The following is a 21870-nucleotide window of genomic DNA, read 5'->3' on the forward strand; positions in this document are numbered from 1 at the left end:
ATATAATATATATATATATATATATATATATATATAATTTAAATTAAAACAAGTTTAAAGTACATAAGTATTAACAATGAAGGAATTTATTCAGAATATATCTTATTCATATACATACTCCTTTAGTAATGATGTGTGTCAGCATTTAATCAAATTGTAGATGGGTAAAACCCACATTAAAGGTTTACTCCGAAGACTCACATTATGGAATTATTATTTTCAATGTCTTTACTTTTATACAGTTATGCTATTTATTTTACTGATACACAGATTGGTAAACATTTTCTTTTCAAATATAGAAGTAATATAAAGTTTTATCCTGAAGATTTACAACATCAATTTTAATTTAATCTTGATATATGAATTTTTTTCATAACATCATATTTCATGATATTAAAAAGGGGGAAAAAAAGTTTTGGTCCTAATTAAATATTTGTTACATGTTTGATTAACATACATGTCTTCACATCATTTGAATAATCAATATTAATCAAGTACAATGAATAATTATTGGGAATAATAAATTGAAGTATGGTAATCATAATGCATTTATATACTAAAGAAGAGTATTATTTTTATTCCAACTTTTAACCTTTTATTGTTATTCCGATTTTCATTTTTCATTTTTATTCCTATTTTTTTTATTATTTTTTATTCAATATTTTAATTTTTAATCAAAATTTTAATTCTACAATTTTTATTTTTCCTTCTAATTTTTAATAGCTCAATTGAGAAAACACTTTATTATTTAATTAAGTAATGTCTAATATAAGAATATTACTTTATTAAATATGATTATGTTTAAATAAATCACATTAAAATAAAAAGCTCCGTCTATTCTGCTGAAGCTCCGGGAAGGGGTACCGATCCTTTTCCAAAAGATTAAGTTGCAGATCCTACCCGACCTCTCTCGTTTTACTCTCCAGAGGAGGAGAGCACTACGGCCTTTGTTGGAGCTCCTTTGGTCACGGGACTTGGTGTACAGCTGGGGCTTCCCTTTTCGCCTTCAAGTCCGCAGTGGCGGCCGAATGTTCTTCATTCACCAGAGGATCTGACCCCTTTTCGGAGGCCTTGAATCTCCCCAGAGTTGAAATCGAGGACTGGCCTTCTATTCCAAGAGAATTCTCGTGGGGGCTTCCTCAGCGTCCTCCAAGAAGTAATCGCGGGGAGAGGAAGACGGGAGGAGGAGGTCGTCCATCTACCAAGGACTGATGTTCGACAAGACGGGGCTTGTATGCTTCTCACACTTTATACTGTACTTGAGTAGTATTGTTATTTGGGGGTTGGATGCGGAGGGCTGATTGAGGGGCTAAGTTTAAGTTAATGAAGTCATGGGAGAGGTTTAACGCTAGATATAATAACTGAGTCGAAACGGTTCCCTCTCTCTGCCGCTACAATTTTGCCCTCCTGCCCCCGATTCTTGTAGTTTCATGCTTTTACAGAATTCCTAGCAGTTTCATATAGGACATGTATGGTTATGATTAACACCCCCCCGTTTTTCATGTTTCCTTCCGCTTCCTCCTTCTGTGTCCCCTTTGGCCTTTTATCGCCTCTTTTCGGGCCCGTACTCCTCGACCTCTCTCTTCCCCCTTTCTTCTTGCCCCCTGTGGCTCTCTGTCCCCCCCTGTCCCCGTCCCCCTTTTTTTTTTCTCTCCTTCCCCCCTTCCTCCCTCCCCTTTTTTCCTTCCCCCCCTTTTTTTTTTCTCTCCTCCCACCCCTTTTTTCCTTCCCCCCCCCTTTTTTCTTTTTTTCTGTCTCCTTCCCCTCCCCTTCTCCCCCCCTTTTTTCCTTTCCCCTGTTTTTTTTTGTTTTCTTTTCTCTTTCTACCTTTCTCTTCTTCCTCCCTTCCTTCCCTTGAGGGGGGTGGGTCGTGGGGGTGTGTGTGGGAATTGCGGGGCGCGCATCTGAGCTGGGGTTTGTCTGTGGTTTGGGGTTTATAATGAGGCCTGGGAGGGGGGGGCTTCCGTCCTGGAAAGCACACGCCTGGTTTGGGTTTACGTGTCGCGGATTGAGTGACGCTTGAAAGCAATACCCAGGAATTACCGCATTTGTTGGGCTTACAGTTTGTAATCTTTGTTTTCCCTTTTCTTTTTCTCTATTTCACAGCCTAATCTTTTCTTGATTCTTGCTGCATTTCTTGCTCCTTACTCTGGTCATCTCTCTTTCCCCTTCTTCACCCCTATCCTTAGGTGTGGGACCCCAGTGCTCGGCATGACGCAACTTAATTTTGGCTCCCTTAATTGTAAAGGGTTGAATGTGCCGCAAAAGAGATCGCAAATATTTTATGCTATGCATAAACAGAGGACTCAGGTGTTATTATTACAAGAGACCCATTTTAAAGCAGGCCAGGTCACAGTTCTAAGGGATAGATTTTACACAACATGGTTTCACAGCCCTAACCCGACTGCTAAATCCGGGGGGGTCTCCATTGCTTTCCATAAATCATTGGTGTTCTCCGTGATCAACTCTTTGGTGGATCCTGAGGGTAGATTTATATTTCTGAAGATCGAGATTGGTGTGGGTGTATATACCGTAGCTAACTGGTATTTACCCAACTCCAGACCCACTGTGGCATGCTCTTCCTTCCTGTCTCGGCTTTCGGAATTTGCAGAAAGGACTTTAATAGCTGGGGGGGACTTTAATTTCACCTTTGAACCGGCAATTGATACCTCCTCGGGGCGGCGTTTTATTTCACAAAAAAGGATGTTGGCACTAGGGAAAAAGTTGCAAGCATTACAATTGGTTGATATTTGGAGGGCACTGCATCCCACGGAGAGGGCTTACTCTTATTTCTCCCCAATTCATTCATCTTACAGCCGTATAGATATGTTGTGGATTAGCCAACACGCCATGCCATGGCGAGCCCAGGCCTCCATAGGGTCTATATGTCTATCGAACTATGCACCGGTGTTCGTCCAACTCACTCCCCCAGACGGTTCGCGGCGACCATGGACGTGGCGTCTTAATGAACATCTACTTAAAGACGACTTATGTGTAGCAGAAATACGACAGGTGATGAGTGATTTCTTGGAAATTCACGCTCAGGACCAGACGGCCTTGCCGACACAGTGGGAGGCCCTTAAATGTGTGTGCGGGGTATATTAATAAAGCATGGATCAAGACTTAAACGGGAGAGGGCCTCTCTGATTACCTCTTTGGTTCAGCGAATACAGACCTTGGAGGCATCCCACAAAAAATCCTTATCTACCTCGGTGTACGCTGAATTGGTGGGATCCCGGGAGGAACTTGGGGGGCTCTTAGATCAAAAATACTATGCACAGAGGGTACGTTTACACAGATACTTATATGAACATGCAGACAAGTGTGGAAGGGCATTAGCCAGGTTTATTCACCCGAGGAAACTCACAAATCATATCCTGAAAATTAAGGACAGAGGAGGACTTATGATTCAGGACCCGGTTAAAATAGCTGAAGAGTTCTGTGCCTTTTATGGGGACCTGTACAAACTAAAGGGTCAGTTTACTGATATGTCACCGACGGCACTCAATAATAAGATTGAGGACTATGTCCAGCGGACTGCCTTGCCTAGGCTAGCGCAATCAGAAATTGAGATGCTGGAGTCAGATTTTACCGAAGAGGAGATATCTTCGGTTATCAGAGACACCCCAGTAGGTAAGAGCCCGGGACCGGATGGTTTTACAACTAAATTTTTTAGAATTTTAAGGGAACAAATTGTCCCCTTTTTGACATGGGTCTTTAACTCGGTGCCTGCTGGAGCATCTTTTGTTCCTCAGTTTCTAGAGGCGCATATATGTGTAATTCCGAAGCCAGGGAAGGACCCGGTTAATGTCTCCAATTACCGTCCCATATCATTGATTAATATAGATGTCAAATTCTTTTCAAAAGCTCTCGCCAGTAGAATGGCACCTTTGCTTCCAAAAGTGATACACACGGACCAGGTGGGTTTTGTGGGGGGCCGAGAGACAAGAGACAACACGAATAAGACGTTTCTTCTGCTGGCTTGGGCGAAGGCAAATGCACTACCTATGTGTTTACTTTCCATAGATGCGGAGAAATCCTTCGACCGGGTCAGCTGGAGTTTCATGTTGGCAGCGTTGAGACAGGTGGGGATAGGTGACAGGTTCCTTATAGGAGTGGCCTCCCTTTATAGTACACCGACTGCCAGAATAAAGGTAAATGGGTCCTTGTCCGCGCCAATTAGCATAAAAAATGGTACCAGACAGGGTTGTCCCTTATCCCCCCTCCTATTTGTTCTCGTAATGGAGCATTTGGCTTTGGCCATTAGACAGAACCCAGATATAAAAGGGATAGAGGTGGGAGAGCATCATTGTAAAGCGGCATTATATGCAGATGACCTCTTCTTATACATTACACAGCCCCACATATCCTTTCCCTCCTTGGTTAAGGAAATTGAGAACTTCGGACATATAAGCAACTTTAAAGTTAACTATAATAAATCAGAAGCCTTGAATTTCACTCTGCCGGGGAGGGAAGTAGATCATATTGCATCCATCTTTCCTTTTAGATGGCAGACATCGGCCCTGACTTATCTGGGGGTGGCGGTACCACGGGACAGTACCAAGATTTTTCACGTCAATTACCTCCCTTTGTTGGAACGCACTATGAGAGATCTTAAACAAATCGATAGACAGAAACTGTCCTGGTTTGGACGTATTAATGTCATCAAGATGGATGTTCTCCCTCGTTCTCTATATATCTTTCAAACGGCCCCTATAGCACTACCATCGTTTTTCTTCACCAGAATACAGTCAATTATTAACAAATTTGTGTGGGGAGGGAGGAGCTCTTGGGTGGGGAGGAGAGTCTTGAGTAGAGGTAAGGGAGAGGGGGGGGCAGGGTTGCCAGACTTTAAAAAGTACCAAAAGGCGTCTCTTCTGCTGAAACTAATGGATTGGCAATTTAATAGGAGCACTAAACAATGGGTGAGTCTGGAGCAGGTTTGGTCCGAAACGCCCCTGCGGTTCCTCCTGTGGATCACACCGCTGCGGAGGGGACGGATAGATGGAGAGGCGGAGTTTCTCAGGGCATCCCTGAGGGTCTGGGACGTTGAGTGCAGGCGGGGATCTCTCTCAAGGGGTCCTGGTCCACTCTCACCGCTTTTCTCTAACTCGGAGTTCCCCCCAGGGATGGGAGTCGAGCGTTTCTTAGGTTGGAGGAGGGGTGAGGACACACGGATAGCCCAGACTTTGCACGGTTTAGAAGTACCCCCATTTTCGGCCCTTTTGCTCCCAGAGGGTCGGCATCCAACGGCTTGGCTGGAATACCTTCAACTTAGGTCCTTCTTGATGGTTGACAACAGACTTGGGCTTTTTGCGGCTCAGCCCACAAAATTTGAACAATTGTTTTTGCGGGAGGATTCTCCCGGGCAACTCTTGTCTCTGGTTTACTCCTTCCTAATTACAGAGGCGGACATGGGAGACCTTAAATATATAGAGAAGTGGAATAGAGATTTGGGGACTTTCATTCCTGAGGACGACTGGAAAAAGTCCTTTATCCTCACTCATAAATTTTCCATCGCCTGTGCAGCACAGGAAACAAATTATAAGATTCTGACCCGTTGGTACAGGTGCCCGGATACTCTACACGCAATATTTCCTGGGGTCTCAGATAGCTGCTGGAGGTGCGGAAGGGGAAGGGGGACAATGCTGCATATCTGGTGGGACTGCCCATTGATAGAACCTTTCTGGAGGTCCGTGTTCAAAGCATACGCTGTGATTTGTGGAGAGCAGTTGGTGGGTTCCCCTCAGATGGCGCTGCTTTCAATTCTCCCGGGATCGCTTAAATCACAGAAAGCGGGCCTTCTGAGATACTGTCTTACGGCGGCACGCATGGTGATCCCGAGATACTGGAAATCGACTGGGGTGCCATCTGTGAGGGAGTGGTTTGCGGAGATGGCCATCATCCACAGGATGGAGTCCCTAACGGCAGAAACCAATGACTCAGTGCATAAATTTCTTAGGATCTGGACCCCCTGGACCCTGGCTCTTGATTCTCTACCATTTCAGACCCTTATTGGTAACGCATGACGCGTGTTACGTTAGTCCAATGTAGCGGCCCGAGAACTGGGGAAGTAATCCCTACCATGCCTTCCCTCCCTCTCTTTCTGTTGCTCTTCTCTCCCCCTTTTCCTTCTCTTCTTTTTCTTATCTTTCCCCCTTGCTACTTTCCATTCTCTCTAGATCTCGTTAAATCTTCAAATTTTTTCCTTTTCTTTTTTGTTTTCGGCAGTAGCCTCACTTTGTTTGAGGTGTAGTTCTCATTTGGAAGGAGATTGTATGTATTATAAAAGGTGGTTACATGTCATATGCGTGCCTTATGATAGTTAGTAAGAGAGGGGTGTTAGTTAGGATGTGGCTTATACTCTTCTCTGTAAGTTGACATGAAGTAATCACGTATTTGAATCTTCTTTTTTTTCTTCTTCCTGAAAATTCTCTTGTTTACTTTAATAAAGAAAGATTAAACATAAAATAAAAAGCTCCGAGGGGGCGGAGCTAGCCGATGTCGTGCTGAGACGCTGGAAGACGGAGCTCCCACACACCCGCGGTGAATTCTCACACTTCAAAGGCACTCACCAGGTCCAGGATCAGTAATGGCACGCAGGAGAGGACGGGCGATGGGTGTACAGACTCCAGAGGGTGAAGGTACAAATATTGCCCGCTTTTTCGGGACCTCAGCCTCCCAGCCTGACACCGCTGCTCTCTCCAAAATGGCGCCGGCAGACACTTAGGCAGGAGGTAACGCTCAGCAAACATGCAGCGGAGCGACCTCACTGCCTCCTCACATAAGGGGTGCTTCACACACAGCGAGATCGCTGCTGAGATCGCTGCTGAGTCACGGTTTTTGTGACGCAGCAGTGACCTCATTAGCAATCTCGCTGTGTGTGACACTGAGCAGCAATCTGGCCCCTGCTGTGAGATCGCTGCTCGTTACACACAGCCCTGGTTCGTTTTTTTATTGTTGCTCTCCCGCTGTGACGCACAGATCGCTGTGTGTGACAGCGAGAGAGCGACGAAATGAAGCGAGCAGAGAGCAGGAGCCGGCATCTGGCAGCTGCGGTAAGCTATAACCAGGGTAAACATCGGGTAACCAAGGTGGTTACCCGATATTTACCTTTGTTACTAGCCTCCGCCGCTCTCACGCTGCCTGTGCTGCCGGCTCCTGCTCTCTGCACATGTAGCTGCAGTACAAATCGGGTTAATTAACCCGATGTGTACTGTAGCTAGGAGAGCAGGGAGCCAGCGCTAAGCAGTGTGCGCAGCTCCCTGCTCTCTGCACATGTAGCGACGTTATGATCGCTGCTGCGTCGCTGTGTTTGACAGCTAAGCAGCGATCATAACAGCGACATACAAGGTCGCTGTTGCGTCACAGAAAATGGTGACGTAACAGCGACGTCGTTGTCGCTGTCGCTATGTGTGAACCCAGCTTAACAGCAGCCAGCTCAGCCATAAGCATAGATAAAGCACAGCAGGACACCACAGAAGGGAGTGTTGAAAACCCCCTGTCCCAGCCACAAAAGCGACTCCCAGATGAGCTGCAGGCAGAGCAGGGCCCCAGCTCTGTGTTACAGCAGACCCCAGCAGCCATGGGAAGCAGATCTGTGACACCCGGAGAGGAGCCTGTAATACCACAACAACAGCACTCATCACCTAAAGAACAAAGACCCCCCACCTCCAACACCTCCACCCGCAGAAACAAGGGAGAGAATAAATCAGACCAGACACAGGAACAAGAAGAAGATTGGGATTGGAAAGCACATATCAGATCACTTCCAACCAGGCAGGAAATGGACTCTTTGCTGGGGAAATTGAGGGAATCCCATAAGCAAGACATGGCCTCTATACAATCAGAGATCAAACAAATTGGCCAGCGTGTAGCAGCTACAGAAGAGGTACAGGAACAGATATTTTCCCATATAGAATCACATCAACAAGTCCTATCAGAGCATACGGCCCAGATACAGGACATTCTGACCCACTTAGACGATATTGAAAATCGGCATCGCCATAATAACTTGAGGATCAGAGGCCTCACAGAACCGGTACCACCACAGCTGGATGAATGGGCACAAAAATTCTTTGCCCGTCTCCTCCAACGCGACCCAGAACAACGCATAGAACTGGACCACATCCACAGAGACCTAGGCCCCAAATCTCCTGATCCGGCCAGACCAAGAGATGTGATATGTCGGGTCCACTTCTATAAAGAAAAGGAGGCCATACTACAAAGATGCAGAGAGAAAGGAGCGGGTACATATAAAGGGACACCTCTGATTGTCCTACCAGACCTAACACGGAGGACACTGCAACTACGCAAGGCCTTATGACCACTACTCCAATCCCTCAAAGATAAGGATGTTCCATATCGCTGGGGATATCCTTTCCACCTCACAGCAAAGAAAAATGGGAAGTCAGCGGTTTTCCGGTCCTTGGGAGACCTCCCCAACTTCCTAGGGACTTTTGAACTGCCTATGATCAGCCTGCCAGATTGGCCAACCCCGGGAGGCCCTGCACCCTTGCCACCAAGAGAGCATTGGCGACAAGTCCCCACCAGAAGGGGTGGAGGATTCCCCCGGGATATACACCGCTGAACATCGCTGACCATCCAAAGAAAAGGAGAAAACTTCTTGGAAAACCAGGAGGCGAGATATAAATTGATTGTATTGGACTGTTTACCTGTTCATAGAGCGTCATGTATCAGTATCCTCTCTCCTCATGCTTACTTTCCTACTCCCCACTCTTTTTTTTTTTTCTTTTCTCTCTCTCTCCCTACTCCCCTCCACTCACCCCCTCTCCCCTCCCCCTATCCCTCTTCCTTCGTATCACTCCCACCTTGCGTCTTCCTCTTCACACACCTTCCAAGAGCGCACTACTTCCTACAAACTAACTCAACTCAACCCATCTTCCCCTCCCCTGCACACATACTTACGAAGGACACATGCCCTACGCTATTTTCTACCCCCTTCCTCTCCCCCCTCTTAGTCATGCTCTCTACATACAACCCTCCATACACCTCCTACACTCCGTCCTCCCACTTCCCCCCACGTCCTCCCCCTTGGTCCTTTGCCCTACACCACTTCATATTTTTATTTATTTTTTTTATTTTTTATTGTCTCACTCAATCTGTTGCTCCCCCCCCCTCTCCTTTCCTCATTCTTTACATCTGGATCTGATACTGAGCTCTGGTTTAATGGCATTTTATATTGAGTTGATAGCCTCGTGTTCTCCTCCTAATGTGCGATCCATACCCAAAACCCACCAAGTAATTGGGGGTATGGGGGAGGGGAATGGAAAGGTGATTAATCACTATTAGACTGCATACGTTGATTGTTATTCATATTACTTGTGGGGGTTCGCCGCGGAGGGGAGTTCCTGAGAGACCGTAGGCTTTCCCGCACCTCTATTAGGGACGTGGCAGAGTGCCACATTAGACAATAGTCTACCAGTAGAAACCCAAGATCAGTAGGCACCCTAGTCCTACTTAGCTTATCTAATTTCACCTTTCACCACTATCTTATCTCTGCTCTTTCTCTTCTCTCCTTGGTTTTCCCTATACCCTGCCTACCCTTTTCTGTGATGTTGCACCTCACCTTTTGCACTTACAATACTAAAGGCTTAAATAAACCCGAAAAGAGAAGTCAGATCCTATATCGCCTGCACAGGAAGGGAGTTAAAATAGCCCTATTTCAAGAGACACACTTCATAGCCTTCAACACTCCCAACTGTAAAACCAAGAATTACCCGACATGGTTCCATGGCCCACACCCCAACAAGAAGGCATGTGGGGTTTCCATTGCTCTTCACAAGACATTCCAGCCAACAGTTCTCGACATGCTCACTAGCCCGGAGGGACGCTGGCTATTTCTTAAAATATTTTTCCTGAATAATACTTATACAATCGCTAACATCTATTTCCCAAATCAGGACCAGGTATCCTTTGGAGTGGAGACTCTGGAGAAGTTGGCAGAGTTTGCGGGTGGCACCTGTATCATCTTGGGAGGAGACTTCAACCTTGTGCTGGATCCAGCCATGGATTCGTCCTCTGGTAGGTCTGCAATCCCCTCGGCACTACGCAGATTAAAACGAGAACTAACATCCCTAGTCGATCTTTGGAGGGTCTTACATCCCGGAGTCAGAGACTACAGTTTTCATTCCACAGTTCATAACAGCTACACCAGATTAGACAACATTTTCATATCCCACGACCTGCTAGACAAATCCCCGGTTTGTTCAATGGATGTTTTTATCTGGTCGGACCACGCACCAGTATATGGGGAAATTGGGGTGAGAGATATGGGGGGGTGGGACACACATGGAGACTGAATGATAACCTGCTCAAGAATGAGCAATGCCTGGAAGATATTCATAAAACCATTGCAAACTTCAAAATAGATCATATGGCAGATCCCACACCTGCCCCGGTCAAATGGGAAGCGTTGAAATGTATGATCAAGAGGGTCTGCATATCCCATGGATCCAGAATTAAAAAAGAAAGTGCAAGGGAACTAAAAGAACTGTTATCACAACTAGGCCATAAAGAATAAAACCAAATCCAGTGTCACCCTTAAAACGGAAATTTCTACTATCCGCCACCAAATATTATCTATCCTTGACCAAAAATCACTGTGTATCAGAGATACATTTCATAGGAATATCTTTGAGTTTGGAGATAAAAGTGGACGATTGTTGGCCAGGACCCTTCACCCCAGATAGGCACAAACCCGAATATTCGCGTTAAACTCACAGACAGGAACCCAGATACATTCCACCCCTGACATATTAGAAGAATTCAGAAACTACTATACAAAACTTTATAACATCCCATCCCCACATGCCCCATCACCCGATGCGAGACATCGTGACATTTGGGAATACTTAAACAAATATGCCCCAGACCCCCTTGAAGATGCGGTAGCCGAAGACATAGACGAGGATTTCTCAGACACAGAGCTAAGCGAAGCCATTAAAACCCTTAAAGTGCGTAAAAGCCCTGGTCCTGATGGGTTCACCCCCCGGTTTTACAAAATACGTGGAGAGGCCTGCAGCCCTATAATGCTGAAAGCCTTCAATTCCATAAACAACACATGCCAGTTCCCTAAACAGACACTCCAAGCCCGAATAACCGTAATCCCCAAGCCTGGCAGGGACCCACTGACCTGCTCTATTACAGACCTATCTCACTAATAAATGTGGATATTAAATTGTACTCTAAAATGATAGCCCTGAGACTAGGCCCCCTCATACCCAAACTAATCCACAAAGACCAGGTGGGATTTGTCCCAGGGAGGGAGGTGCTGGACAACACTATTAGAATCCTGTCCCTAGTGGCCCAGGCACGTCAGCGTCAAATCCCAATGTGCCTCTTGACAGTAGATGCCGAAAAGGCATTTGACAGAGTCCATTGGGGTTTTTTAGAAGCCACGATGCAGGCAATCGGCGTCCGTTCGCGCTTACTACAATGGATAAAAGCATTATATCACAAACCAACGGCACAAGTGGGCGTGAACGGACGCCTGTCAGCTCCATTTAATATTAGAAATGGTACCAGACAGAGATGCCCCCATCGCCATACCTATACATTCTGGTAATGGAATCCCTGGCAAATGCACTCAGGGAAAATCCTTCGATAAAAGGGATACAGATAGGACAAACATCTCATAAATTAGCACTATTCGTGGACGATCTCTTGATATATGTGACACAGCAGAAGACTAGTTTGCCCAACATACTGCAGGAGTTTGAGATCTTTGGCAATATTATTATGGGGAGATAAGGTATGCACACCAGTGACTATGTAAGGGGAATACATGAAATAGCAGAAACTGCTGTGTGAATACTGACTTGAAAAATCCAATAGCTATATGTAAGAGTGAAAATGTGAAAAATGGAATCTGCATTACTACCATGAACATATGAATCAAGAGAAATTTAGCTACTGAATTGATCAATGCAATAGAGCCCCAACACTACGCCAAAGTATTTCTCTACGTTGGGGTCCCTAGCTTGTGTGTGTCCTCTCATGCAGTTAAAAAACTTACCGTGTATGGGAAGCTGAGACCCAGGCTATTTATGCGTATGATGTGGATTGACAATAGGTGTGGTTGGGGAGGGTTCACAAACGAAAAACTACTAACAATAGCAGTTTCTGCTATTTAATGTATTCCCCTTACATAGTCACTGGTGTGCATACCTTATCTCCCCATAGTGATGTTTTTTTAGGTTTTTGCACCCAGTTTAGACTTAGAATGGTGTTGCAAACGTTATTCCTTATTTGTTAGTAGTTTTTCGTTTGTGAACCCTCCCCAACCACACCTATTATCAATCCACATCATACGCATAAATAGCCTGGGTCTCAGCTTCCCATACACGGTAAGTTTTTTAACTGCATGAGAGGACACACACAAGCTAGGGACCCCAACGTAGAGAAATACTTTGGCGTAGTGTTGGGGCTCTATTGCATTGATCAATTCAGTAGCTAAATTTCTCTTGATTCATATGTTCATGGCAGTAATGCAGATTCCATTTTTCACATTTTCACTCTTACATATAACTATTGGATTTTTCAAGTCAGTATTCACACAGCAGTTTCTGCTATTTCATGTATTCCCCTTACATAGTCACTGGTGTGCATACCTTATCTCCCCATAGTGATGTTTTTTTAGGTTTTTGCACCCAGTTTAGACTTAGAATGGTGTTCCAAACGTTATTCCTTATTTGAGATCTTTGGCAGACTCTCCCAATTTTAAAGTAAACCTACAAAAAAACAGAGATCTTAAACGTATCGCTACCGTCCGTAAAAGAGAATACTCTCAAACCCGCTTTCCCCCTTTAAGTGGGCCAGCAATTACATTAAATATCTGGGGATCAGGGTTTCTCCCAACCACCAAGACCTATATAATTACAATTTCCCAGACCTTTTAAAAAATATCCACAATGACCTCATAGCATGGCATAACCTCTCCATTTCCTGGTTCGGCAGGGTCAATACAATTAAAATGGATGTCCTACCTAAAATACTATACCTGTTTCAAACTATCCCACTGAACCTAGGAGAAAATGTCTTCCTCAAGTTAAAGAAGATGATCAGCAATTTTATATGGCGTGGCACCAAACCCCGAATGAAATACTCAATGCTGACTAAATCTCACTGGGACGGAGGGGCGGGGCTCCCGGATCTTAAAGCTTATCACACAGCGGCGGTGGGCGGTTGCATATTGGATCTCCTGCACAGTAAAGACAGAAAATTGTAGGTGAAGATTGAATGTGACCTATGCCCGAATATGGCACACGGAATCTTCTGGTTGTCATCTAGAACTAACCTGGGGACCCTGGGAGTTTCCCCGATCCTCTTGTCCCTGGCTACAGCGTGGAGGACAGCCAATAGACGATATAGACTGACAGGAGAACCGGGTCCTATGACGCCTCTGGTGGGCAACCCCGCGTTTCAATGCTGGTTTCACGAACCTCATCCCAGACTGATTTCAACGCCAATGGGAGGGATTCCACGAGTTAAAGACGTAATTACCCAACAGGGGTGCAAACCACTGATGTCCCTGCTTGGAGACCGGCCATGGGAACCAGGTTATTGGTTCCAATATCTACAACTAAGTAGTTTCATAGATTCTCTGGCTCCGGGCTCTGAGATACATAAGGATCTGACTCCATTTGAAAAACTATGCTTCCTTAGAGAAACACCTCCTCACATAGTCTCAATAATCTACAACATAGCAGTACCCGAGGGGGGTGGAGGAGACGACTTGCCTGACTACGTTAGACATTGGCAAACAGAATTGTGCCAGACTTTTCTCAAGGCACAATGGTGTAAGTCATTTAACCTAACACATAAATCCACCATTTCTTGTAGAATGCAGGAACTCAATTATAAAATCCTCTCACGGTGGTATGGGACACATGCCAGACTACATAAAATGTTCCCAGAGGTATCGGACACCTGTTGGAGGTGCCAAACCTCAGTGGGCACAATGCTACATATCTGGTGGACTTGCCCAGGGATACAGGGACTTTGGAAAGATGTCTTTGCTCTCTATGAACATTTACATCACACGGAAGTGACACCCTCACCGGAAGTGGCCCTCTTATCAATGTATACAGGGGCAGTCTCCAAGGCGAAGAAAGGCTTGTTCTCGAACTTCATAATCTCAATGAGGCAAACCATACCGAGGCATTGGAGATCCCCCTGTACACTGAGGAGAGCAGACTGAGTAGAGGCTATGGATGGCCTGCGGCATCTGGGGGAGTTGAGAGCGTTTGACGAAGGGAGAGACTCCTTGTTTCTCGGCTTGGTATCCGTGGCTTCAATGACCTCACTGCTTCACCACCGTGCGGAGCTGCCGCCCCACCACCGTGCGGAGCTGCCGCCCCACCACCGTGCGGAGCTGCCGCCCCACCACCGTGCGGAGCTGCCGCCCCACCACCGTGCGGAGCTGCCGCCCCACCACCGTGCGGAGCTGCCGCCCCACCACCGTGCGGAGCTGCCGCCCCACCACCGTGCGGAGCTGCCGCCCCACCACCGTGCGGAGCTGCCGCCCCACCTACACCCCACCTACTGTCTCCTCCCCAAAATCCTTTAGGATGTAAGCCCGCAAGGGCAGGGCCCTCTTCCCCCTGTGCTAGTCTGTCTATTGTAACGTGTACATGTATTCTGTATGTAACCCCCTCATGTACAGCACCATGGAATCAATGGTGCTCTATAAATAAACAATAATAATAATAATAAATATAGAGAAACACAGCAATTCCAAATCTGGTTACTCACAGGCGCTCTATCACAATAAATATTCAAGAAGCCGGGATGGGCTCCCGGACATAGGAGTGGCGCGGCATCACAATACAGACCTCCCCCCCCCCCATTTCCCCATGTCTCCCCCTCCTTCCCTTCTTCTCTACCTATCCTTCTCTCCCTCTCTCTATATCTCTTTCTCACCTAATTGATATACATAGGGTCATGTTTTCATACCTATTGAACCAGACTATACAGAAGGAAGTTGCCTTTAACACTTTACACAGAATAAAGATAAAGATAGAAGATTATTACATATTAATATTAAGATGTTCTATAAGATGTTATACAGATTTTACCTTCTACATGATTTGCGATACATTTCATAGTATCATATGTTTTACGAGACTTAAAGACATAGGTTATTTTATAATCTTCATATGCTGTAACATTGCGGGCGTGCGTGCATGCAAAGCATTGTGTGCGTGCATGCAGAACATTGCGTGCGCGCGCACGTGTGTCAGAGCATTGTGTGTGCGTGTGTCAGACCATTGTGTGTGTGCGTGCGTGTGGCAGAGCATTGTGTGCGTGTGTGGCAGAGCACTGCGGGTGTGCGGGCGTGTGGCAGAGCATTGCGGGTGGTTGTGCATGCAGAGCATTGTGTGTGTGCATGCAGAGTATTGCACCCTCATGCTGCTTGGTCACACACATTGCACGGTATATAGTATATACACACTCTGGCTCCGCCTCCCTCATGCTGCTCGGTCACACACACAGTATATACACACTGTACACACGGTATATAGTATATACACACTGTATATAGTATATACACACAGTATATAGAAAATACACACAGTACATGGTGTATAATATATACACATGCTGGCTCTGCCGCCCTCATGCTGGGTGCTTGGTCAAACACACAGTATATACACAGTGTACACACACACACTGTGTGCGTCCGTGTGGCAGACCATTACGGGCGTGCATGTGGCAGAACATTGTGGGTGGGCATGCATGCGGCAGAGCATTGCTGGTACAGGGTGTGCAGAGCGTTATGTGGGGAGCACTATGTAGCTGTCCTTGGTGACACTTTAGACATTTGTGGTCACCAACAAAATGGCTCCGCACTGTGTTCCTACATTTCATTCTCTCCTATCCTGTTGGAAACACCCAAATTGGGAGGGGGGGTGACATCACACACAGGAGAGCAAACTCCGCCCACTTTTACTGCAGCTGTAATGTGAGCTGTTTCTACAGTAGGATTGCAACAGCTGCTCCCCCTAGTGTTTAAGAGTGGAAAATATCAAACTTTTTAATTTTTCTTTTTATATTTTGCTCAATTAAAAACAAATAATAATATTTTAACAAAACATTAAAACATTAATACTTTACATTTTTTCAGTTATTTAATTTTTTTTTGGGTACGACACCTTCCTTTTAAGATCTACCAGTTCTCGAAATGCTGCTCTGTGTATAACCCCATCCACACCACTGATTGGCAGCTGTGTACAATGAGCATAGACAGAAAGCTGCCAATCAGGGGTGGGGGCGGGGTTATACAGAGCTTATGGAGATGGAGGATACATGGCAGCAGATTTACTAGTTTTCTAGTGATAATCCCCTAGCGATTATACAGTGATTTTATCAGAACTATAGCAAGCAGCCCAGTAAGTGACACATCATTGGAATCAGAGTCACTATCTTTATATTATTCTGATTTTTAACCTCATAACGACGGCCGTACGACTTAAAGCGGCGGCAAAACAGGGTACTTATTCTGTTCCGCCGCTTTAAAGCGGCGGCCCGAAAAAACCCTGTAGCGCCCCCCAGCGACCGAAAATCTCGGGGGTTTCAGCTACCGGGGGTAGCTGAGACCCCCCAGATTATGAATCGGGGTGTTTTTTTTGGACCCCGATCATGTGATCGGCGGTATACACTGTATACCGACGAACACATGAAAAAAAAAGAAATGGCCGGTAAAACTGATTTCTTTTTCATCTGACATGATCAAACATGTCAGATGAGAAAGAAATCTAACCCCCTAGTGCCCCCAAAGCCCCCGGTACCGGAGAGTCCCCCCACCCCCACCCCTACCCCCACCGGACATCCAAAATGGCGCCGAAGCGCACAGAAAACTGCCGCCGCCGCCGGCTCTGCAGTCATTTCCCTCCGATCTGAAATGATCAAACATTTCAGATCGGAGGGAAATGTCCTCCCCCTGACCCCTCCTCCGGTCCACCGGAGCCCTCTGGTCACCGGAGCCCCCTCCGGTTCTCCAGAGCCACCACCCCCCTCCCCCCTCCGGAGCGTGGAAGATGGCGGCGCACAGCGCGCGGCCGCCTTCATTCTGCTCTTTCTGCCGCATGTGACACGTCACATGCGGCAGAAAGGTGTCCCCAGGTCCCACTAGGTCACCCCCCGTCACCCCCCCGTCACCCCCCCCAGCCCCCGGTTATACGTTACCTGGCTGCTGGTGCTCCGGGCCCGCGATCGCCGCCTCCTTCTTCAAAGCTGGCGGCGCATGCGCAGACAGCGGCTGTCAGCTGGATCCCTGCAAGCAGGGATCCTGCTGACGTCGCAACTGCACAAGCTACTCCACTGTGGACCGGGGGAGGGTGAGTGCGGTAATCTGCAGTCACACTCCTCACATGGAGAGACTGCTGTTCCAGAAAATGGGGGGTACGTTCTGTGAGCGTGCCCCTCATATTCTGGAATGAGGTTACTGCAGGTCACTCTGCCCTAGGTTGGACCGGGGCAGTGTGAGTGCAGTATTCTCAGATTACTGCACCCACACTGCTCATGGAGAGCTTGCTCTTCCAGAAAATGGGGGATACGTTCCCTGAACGTGCCCCCCATATTCTAGAAGATCCAGAGTCGGCGTGGGACCTCCAAAATGGATTACAGCGACCGGAATTTCTTTATTTTCAATAAATTGGTAAATGAGGAATGTTTCGGGGAGTGTTTTTTCAAATAAATTTTTTTTTTGTCTTTTTTTTTTCTATTACTGACTGGGTTAGTGATGTCGGGTATCTGTTCAGATGCCGTGACATCACTAACCCCAGGGCTTGATGCCAGGTGATATTACAGCTGGTATCAACCCCATATATTACCCCGTCTGCCACCGCACCAGGGCGCGGGATGAGCTGGGGCGAAGCGCCAGGATTGGCGCATCTAATGGATGCGCCACTTCTGGGGCGGCTGCGGCCTGCTATTTTTAGGCTGGGAAGAGTCCAATAACCATGGCTCTTCCCACCCTGAGAATACCAGACCCCAGCTGTCCGCTTCACCTTGGCTGGTGATCTAATTTGGGGGGGACCCCACGTTTTTTTTTTTTTTTAAAAAAACGCCTGGGGAGCCCTCCAAATTGATCACCAGACAAGGTGAAGCTGTCAGCTGTGGTTTGCAGGCTACAGCTGTCTGCTTTACCCTAGCTGGCTATCAAAAATAGGGGGGACCCCACGTCGTTTATTTTAATTATTAATTTTTTGGGGGGCTAAATACAAGGCTAGGCACCCTTTAGTGCCACATGAAAGGCACTAAAGGGTGCCAGCTTAGAATATGCAGGGGGGTGGGACGTTATATATGTTTGACATCTATCCATTCATCCATTGTAGCATTTTAGGCTGTGTGCCCACAATCAGGGTTTGCAGCGTTTTGGGAGCAGAGTGTTTTCCCTGCATCCATAGCGCTGCGTTGTGCAGTAGAAGCACAGTGGAAGGATTTTTAGAAATCCCGTGCCCAATGTGCTTCTTTTCTCCGCAGCATAAACCGACCTGTGGCGCAGCTTCCCGAGCCTCAGCATGTCAATTTATGCTGCGGAGATGAGTGTTCTCTGCAGGTAGCATAGAGCTCCACAGCAGCCTGAACCCAAATCGTGGGCATGGGCAGCTGCGTTCTCCCGTGGACAACACTCACATCTCTGCAGGAAGGCTGACACTGTGTACTAGACGCCGTGTCGCTGGATCATGGCCACATAGCCTAAAAGTGAGACATTTGTTGCTACAGCAACATTTTTGTGAAGTACCTGTGGATTCAAAATGCTTACTATACTCCTGAATAAAATCCAGTTTCCAAAATGGAGTCACTTGTGGGGGGTTTCTGCTGTATAGGTACCCAAGGGGCCCTGCAAATGTGACATGGTGCCCGCAATTTATTTCAACTTTTCCAGAATTCAAATGGTGCTCCCTCCATTCCAAGCCCTCCCATTTATCCAAACAGAGGTTTTTGGCCACATGTGGGGTATCCCTGTGCTCATAAGACATTGGATAACAACCTGTGGGGTCCACGGTTTGTTGTTGTCTCTTGAAAAAGTGAGAAATTTGATGCTAAAGCAACAGTTTTGTGAAAAAAATGAAAATTTTCAATATGGCAACCTAAGCTTATCAAATTCTGTGAAGTACTCGTGGATTCAAACTGCTCACTATACACCTAGATAAAAGCCTTGAGGTGTCTTGTTTCCAGAATGAAGTCACTTGTGGGGGACCGCCACTGTTTAGGCACCTCAGGGGCTCTCCAAATGCAACCTGGCGTCCGCTATTGATTCCAGCCAATTTTGCAGTCAAATGGCACTCCTTCCCTTCCGAGCCCTGCCATGCGCCCAAACAGTTGATTTCCACCACATATAAGGTATCGCCAAACTCAGGAGAAATTGCACAATAAATGTTATGCTGAATTTTTTCCTTTTACTCTTGTAAAAAAAAAAGCTACCTGGTTGAAATAACAATTTTGTGGTAAAATTTTATTTTTTTTTTTTTCATGGCTCAACGTTATAAAATTCTGTGAAGCACCTGAGGGTTCAGGGTACTCACCAAACATCTAGATAAATTCCTTGAGGGGCCTAGTTTCCAAAATGGGGTCACTTGTGCGGGGTTTCTGCTGTTTAGGTACCTTAGGGGACCTCCAAATGCGATGTGGTGCCCGCAATCTTTTTCAGGCAAATTTCCTTTCTAAAATTCAAATATTGCTCCTTTCGTTCCAAGCCCTCCCATTTGTCCAAACAAAGGTTTCAGACCACATGTGAGGTACCACCGCGCTCATAAAAAAGTGGTTAACGAACCTTGAGGTCAAATTTTTGGAATTACCTCTTGAAAAAGTGAGAAAATTGATGCTAAAGCAACATTTTTGAGAAAATTATTAAAATTTTCAATATGACAACGTAACGTTAACAAAATCTGTGAAGTACCTGTGGATCTAAAATGCTCACTATACCCCTAGATAGAAGCCTTGAGGGGTCTAGTTTCCAAAATGGTGTCACTTGTGAGGGATTTCTTCTGTTTAGGTACATTAGCGGACCTGTAAATGCAACATGGTGCCCGCAATCTATTTCAGCCAAATTTGCTTTCCAAAATTCAAATATTGCTCCTTCTGTTCCGAGCCCTCCCATTTGTCCAAACAGAGGTTTCTGACCACATGTGGGGTATCGGCGCGCTCATAAAGTGGGGAACAAGTTTTGGGGTCCATTTTGTTGTGTTATTTCTTCTAAAAGTGAATAAATTTGGGTTAGAGCAACATTTTTAGGTAAAATTTAATTTTTGCTTTTTTTCATTCCACATTGCTTTTGTTCATGTGAAGCACCTGAAGGGTTAATAAACTTCTTGAATGTGGTTTTGAGTACTTTGGGGGGTGCAGTTTTTAGAATGGTGTCACTTTTGGGTATTTTCTGTCATCTAGGCCTATTGAAGTCACTTCAAATGTGATGTGGTCCCTAAAAAACTGGTTTTGTAAATTTTGAAGTAAAAATGAGAAATTGCTGATAAACTTTGAACCCCTCTAACTTCCTAACAAAAAAAAATTTTGTTTCCAAAATTGTGCTGATGTAAAGTAGACATGTGGGAAATGTTATTTATTAACTATTTTGTGTCACAGAAATCTCTGGTTTAACGGTATAAAAATTCAAAAGTTGAAAATTGCTAAATTTTCAAAATTTTTGCCAATATTCAATTTTTTTCATAAATAAACACAAAAAATATTGTCCTAAATTTGGTACTAACATGAAGTCCAATATGTGACGAAAAAACAATCTCAGAATCACCGGGATCCGTTGAAGCGTTCTAGAGTTATAACCTCATGAAGTGACACTGGTCAGAATTGCAAAATTTGGTCTGGTCATTAAGGTGAAAATTAGCTCCGTCACTAAAGGGTTAATTATGAGGTAAACATTTAGCATTTGGGGTTTGACAGAACCCCATTAATTCAGAAAACCCCAGCATAGTTATCATAAATGTTACTTGCTCTTCACCGACTCTGAGTTACGCCAAATTTGTGACACTTTTCGAAGTTTGTGTGACAATTTTTTGGCATAAAACTTTGATGAATTGGGACCAGAGTGTCTTAACTTCCACATATCTAGGTGTCACGGGTGACAGACAGTCACGTGGTTTCTCGCCATCGACAGTCACAGCTTCTGGCTGCGCAGAATGCTTCCTGACTTTCCATTGTTCCTGCTGTCAGTATTTATTGGTATAGGAGCTTTCCTGCTGGATTCATCGCTCTTCCTTTTGCACCCAGCAGGAGCTCAACTTTCACCCAGCTGTTGATTATCAGTATTCCCTTGGTGTTTAAATAGTCCCTTCCTTCCTTTGGATTGTGCTGGTGATATTTTCAGTTCCTTCAAGGCGAGGTTGCAAGCAGGTGGTTTGTTCTCCTCTGTGGTATTGTTGCTGAAAGCTCTGCTGAACTTCTACCTGAGTTATCTAATGATAAGTAGTTCATGCTTTTCCCCGTGTCCCCTTTGTGTTTCTATAGATGTTTATTAGTGGGGTTGACGAAGAGCTCATCCCACCAGTTCCCTATTCATGGCCCAGCATTAGGGATACCTAGGGTCAGGTATCCAGCACGGCGCATAGGTACGGAACCTATTTAGGGTGTTGATGGACCCCAGGGACCAGAAGTAGTAATCTACTTAGTAGTCAGGGGTCACCATCTTCCTAGACACAGGGTTTTCCTCCCATTCCCTTTCGCCATGTGCTTGGTACATCCCCATATCTAGCGTGACACTAGGCTGCAGTGTGATTCAATTCTCCCCTCACTATTTTTGTGTGAAATGCCTACACGTGTGCCTCAACTCAAGGTTCTGAGGCAAAATCATCACATCTAAACAATAGCTAAAGACAGGCATAAAGAATA

This window comes from Anomaloglossus baeobatrachus, chromosome 5 (assembly GCF_048569485.1).
Source record: "Anomaloglossus baeobatrachus isolate aAnoBae1 chromosome 5, aAnoBae1.hap1, whole genome shotgun sequence".
In the NCBI taxonomy this organism is placed as follows: domain Eukaryota; kingdom Metazoa; phylum Chordata; class Amphibia; order Anura; family Aromobatidae; genus Anomaloglossus; species Anomaloglossus baeobatrachus.